We start from the raw sequence: 5,609 nt of genomic DNA on the forward strand, positions 1-5,609 counted from the left end.
ACTGTTGAAGTCCACATTGATGCCCTGTGGTTGAAGTGTTCCGAGGCGGAAGATGAGGCGTTCTTCCTCCAGGCGTCTGGTGGTGAGGGAGCGGCGGTGAAGGAGACCCAGGACCTCCATGTCCTCGGCAGAGTGGGAGGGGGAGTTGAAATATTGGGCCACAGGGCGGTGTGGTTGATTGGTGTGGGTGTCGAATACCAATCCAGATGCCTTTTAAATGTTGTAACTGTATCAGCCTCCACCACTTCCTCTGGCAGCTCATTCCACACACGTACAACCCTCTGTGTAAAAAAGTTGCTACTTAGGTCCCTTTTAAATCTTTCTCCTCTTACCTTAAATAGAGCATAGAACAGACCCTTCAGCCCACGATGTTGTGCCAAGGATTATTCCTAACCTAAAATATAGTAACCTAATTTATGCACTCCTCAACTCACTGCTATCCATGTGCATGTCCAGCAGTCACTTAAATGTCCTAATGACTCTGCTTCCACCACCACCACTAGAAACACATTCCATGCATTCACGACTCTCTGCATAAAGAATTTACCTCTGACGTCTCCTCTATACCTTCCTCCTAATATCTTAAAACTATGAATCTTAGTGCCAGTCAATCCTGCTCTGGGAAATAGTCTCTGGCTATTGACTCTATCCATGCCTCTCATTACCTTGTATACCTCAATCAGGTCTCCTCTCTTCCTCCTTCTATCCAGCGAAAAAGTCTGAGCTTAGTCAACCTCTCTTCGTAAGATAAGCCCTCCAGTCCAGGCAGCATCCTGGTAAACCTTCTTTGCAACCTCTCCAAAGCCTCTGTATCTTTCCTATAGTAGGGCGACCAGAACTGGACACAATATTCCAAGTGTGGTCTCACCAGGGTCTCATAGATCTGCAGCAAAACCTCATGGCTCTTAAACCCGACCCCCCTGTTAATGAAAGCCAAAACACTATATGCTATCTTAACAACCCTATCCACTTTGGTGGCAACTTTGAGGGATCTATGTACTTGAACACCAAGATCTCTCTGTTCCTCCACACTACCAAGGATCCTGTCTTTAATCCTACATTCAGCATTCGAGTTCGACTTTCCAAAATGCATCACTTCGCATTTATCCAGGTTGAACTCCATCTGCCATTTCTCAGCCCAGCTCTGCATCCTGTCTATGACGCGCTGCAGCCTGCAACAGCCCTCGATACTATCAACAACACCTCCAACCTTTGCGTCATTGGCAAATTTACTAACCCACCCCTCAACCTCCTCATCCAAGTCATTTATAAAAACTACAAAGCGCAGAGGCACAAGAACTGAGCCCTGCGGGACCCCACTCAACACTGACCTCCAGGCAGAATACTTTCCATCTACAACCACTGTCAGCCAACCAATTCTGAATCCAGACAGACAATTCTCCCTGTATCCCATACCTCCTGACTTTATGAATGAGCCGACCATGGTGAACCTTATCGAATGCCTTGCTGAAGTCCAAATACACCAGATCCACTGCTCGGCCTTCGTCAGCCTGCCTCGACACCTCCTCAAAGAACTCAACAAGATTTGTGAGGCATGACCTGCCCCTCACAAAGCCATGCTGACTGCCTTTAATCATGCTATGCTTTCAAAATAGTAATAAATCCTATCCCTCAGAATTCTTTCCAAAACCTTTCCAAAATCTATGCCCTCCAGTTCTGGACACCCTCCACCACAGAGAAGAAACCTTGTCTATTTACCCTATCCATGCCCCTCGTGATTTTATGAACCTCTTTAGAAGTTCACCCCTCAGCCTCCGACGCTCCAGGGAAAACAGCCCCAGCCTGTTCAGCCTCTCTCTGTAGCTTAAACCCTCCAACCCTGGCCACATCCTTGTAAATCTTTTCTGAACCCTTTCAAGTTTCACAGCATCTTTCAAATCACAGGGAGCCCAGAATTGAACCCAGTATTCCAAACGTGGCCTAACTAATGTCCTGTACAGCCACAACATGACCTCCCAACTCCTATATTCAACGCTCTGACCCATAAAGGAAAGCATACCAAATGCCTTCTTCATTATTCTATACACTTGCGACTCCAGTTTCAAGGAGCTATGAACCTGCACTCCAAGGTCTGTTGGTTCAGCAACACTCCCCAGGACCTTACCATTAGGTGTATAAGGAGAAAGTGAGGTCAGCAGATGCTGGAGATCAGAGCTGGAAATGTGTTGCTGGAAGAGCGCAGCAGGTCAGGCAGCATCCCCGAAACGTCGATTCTCCTGTTCCCTGGATGCTGCCTGACCTGCTGCGCTCTTCCAGCAACACATTTCCAGCATTAAGTGTATAAGTCCTGCTCTGATTTGCTTTGTCAAAATGCAGCATCTCACATTTATCTAAATTAAATTCCATCTGCCACTTCTCAGCCCATTGGCCCATCTGACCAAGATCCCGTTGCAATCTAAGACGACCTTCTTCGCTGTCTGCTACACCTCCAATTTTGGTGTCATCATTACTAACTATACCTCCTATGTTAACATCCAAATCATTTATATAAATGATGAAAAGTAGTAAACCCAGCACCGATCCTTGTGGCACTCCTCTGGTCACAGGCCTCCAGTTTGAAAAGCAGACCTCCACCACCTTTAAGCCAAGACATTGACTTTAAATCTGGGCTAGCAGTTTCTAGCCTGTGGTAAATCATACAGGTTCTGTTAAAAGTTGACTTCAATGGACTGTTTAAGATGGCTGCCACAGGTCACATGATTGTGGGTGCTGCAGGTTGGTGAAGCTTCCGGAAGTTTTGAAATGTGGATGATAGCTGAAAGGCTCTGGGCCTTCGTCCTTTTGGAATTTCACACCAGCCGTTCATAGACAACCATAAAATGGCAACCACATCGGGATTGCAGACTTACTGGCTGTTGATATTGTCCGTGTATGAAGGGGAGTTAATGAACTCTGTTTTTGTGTCATGTTCTCCAATGTCTCTCCATTGAAGGCAGGGCCAATGGTTTGACCATGGATGGTGGAGGTCATGTCATTAACCTGTGTGGTCGATTGAATGTGTATCGACAGCCTGTTGTTGCGTGAGCTTAACCCACAGATATTTGACTGAGATTTATCACAGAGTGCTGACGGCTGGGTCAGCAGTCTGCAAACTTCCAAACGTAGCACCATCGTCAACAGTGGACATCAGCTCTAACACTCAGCTCCTCCAGCCTGTTACACAGGAACACAGGAGAAGGCCATTCAGCCCCCTCCTCCGGCCTGTTACACAGGAACAGGAGACCATTCAGCCCCTTCCTCCAGCCTGTTACACAGGAACAGGAGGCCATTCAGCCCCACCTACCCCCAGCCTGTTACACAGGAACAGGAGGCCATTCAGCCCCACCCACCCCCAGCCTGTTACACAGGAACAGGAGGCCATTCAGCCCCCACCTCCAGCCTGTTACACAGGAACAGGAGGCCATTCAGCCCCCTCCTCCAGCCTGTTATACAGCAACAGGAAGCCATTCAGTCCCCCACCTCCAGCCTGTTACACAGGAACAGGAGGCCACTCAGCCCCACCCTCCAACCTGTTAAACTGGAACTGGAAACCATTCAGTTCCCAAGCCCCAGCCTGTTACACAGGGACAGGAGAAGGTCTGTTACAGGGTCACAGATCCCACACACTTGGTGGGGGGATATTTGGTGAATTGATTCCAAGAATACCAGACGATGGGAATTCTGACCTACGCCCTGGAGTATTAGTGTCTGTGATTGCAGTGCACATTTATAAATACTAGAAGCTGTCATAAAAGCTCACAGAATTCCTCAGGGACTCATATCTCACCCTTATGCTATGGGAGCTAATGTAATGTTCACGACGTGATAGTGGCAGGTATTCTATCATGGCTCCTGCTGCTTGGTTGTGTTGTATGTTGCTGAGAAGCCTTGGGTTTTTTGTCCTTCTTGTATGTTAAGGGAAATCATGCGATCTTACCAGTTTCTCACAAGCATGCGTACCTCACCCGTTCACGTGTGCAATTCTGCCTCCCTGATCTGAAGCGAATGGAACAGCAATTCTCCTGTGTTAACCGAATCCATTATGTGTGCATTGGCACCTCAATGATTGGCTGCTCAAACACAAGATGTGGAGGAGACTGTGTTGGACTGGGGTGGACCTAGTTAAAAATCACACAACACCAGGTTATAGTCCAACATGTTTATTTGAAAGCACTAGCTTTCGGAGCGACGCTCCTTCATCAGGTAGCTGCCTCTTGAAAGAGCAGCGCTCCGAAAGCTAGTGCTTCCAAATAAACCTGTTGGATTATAACCTAGTGTTGTGTGATTTTTAACTAGGCACAAGCACAAAGGGAAGATAAAAATAGCAGGAATTCAGTTGATGTAATTTTTTTTATTACATCTTTGGTTACAAGTGTGTACACACAGCAGGTAAGCAAACCTCGACAGATTTGAAACTGTAGTTTTCCTTCCAGGAGCAGGGATTTCTTACTGCAATTGTACAGGGAGAAACAGCACAGTTCATAGAATGCCTACAGTGTAGAAACAGACCCCTTCAGCCCAGCACCAGTCCTCAGAAGAGTAACCCACCCATTCCCCATTATCCTATATTTACTCCTGACATCTAGCCTACACCCCCGCCCCCCCTCCCTCCCTCCCTCCTCCAGAACACTATGGACAATTTAATATGGCCAAATCACTTAACCTGCACATCTTTGGACTGTGGGAGGAAACCCATGCAGAGACGGGGAGAATGTGCAAACTCCACGCAGACAGTCGCCCGGGGCTGGAATTGAACCTGGGCCCCTGGTGCTGTGAGGTAACCGTGCTAACCACTGAGCCATCATGCCAGCCCCTGGAGTACTGTATGTGCAGTTTAGGGTCTCTGTATCTGAGGAAGGATGGTCTGGCGATGGAAGGAGAGCAGCGAATGTTTCCCAGACTGATTCCCGGGATGTCAGGGCTGACGGATGAAGAGAGACTAGATTGGTTAAGATTATATTCACTGGTGTTTCAAAGAATAAGAAGGGGAGTCTTATAGAAACCTGCAAAAATTCCAACAGGCTAAACAAGAATAAAAGCAGGAAGAATGTTCCATATGACCAGAGGGGTCACAGCTGAAGGATACGGGTAGGACTGAAATGAGGAGAAATGTCTTCACGCAGAGATTGGGGAGCCTGTGGAATTCTCGACTACAGAAAATGGTTGAGGCGAAAACATTGAATATTTTCAAATATATAGACGTTGTTCTTAGAGCTCAAGGGGTGAGAGAGTATGAGTACACAACAGGAACATGGAACTGAGTTAGATGACCAAAAATACTGAATAGCACAGCAGACTTGAAAGGCCAAATGGCCTAGAGTAGAAATTAGGCTATTCGGCCCATCATGGCTCCTGTTTCCTAAGTTTCTATGAAAGGACTAATGAACCATTGGTGAGCCAGGAGAGTTTCACCCTCTGAAGGTTGTCTCTTTTACTGCCCAGTGAAAATTGTCATCTCATGTCATCGTCAAGGAGCAGAGTCATCGATGGTCCCTCTCAAAGATGACTCCTCCTTCAGCAAAGCCAAACAATCATGGCAAGAGAGATAGCGAGCGAGAGAGGGACTGTCCGCACAGAGTCACCAACAACGCAGGGCTTCACAGTAATCA

Source organism: Chiloscyllium plagiosum, chromosome 47 (genome assembly GCF_004010195.1).
Source record: "Chiloscyllium plagiosum isolate BGI_BamShark_2017 chromosome 47, ASM401019v2, whole genome shotgun sequence".
NCBI classification, from domain to species: domain Eukaryota; kingdom Metazoa; phylum Chordata; class Chondrichthyes; order Orectolobiformes; family Hemiscylliidae; genus Chiloscyllium; species Chiloscyllium plagiosum.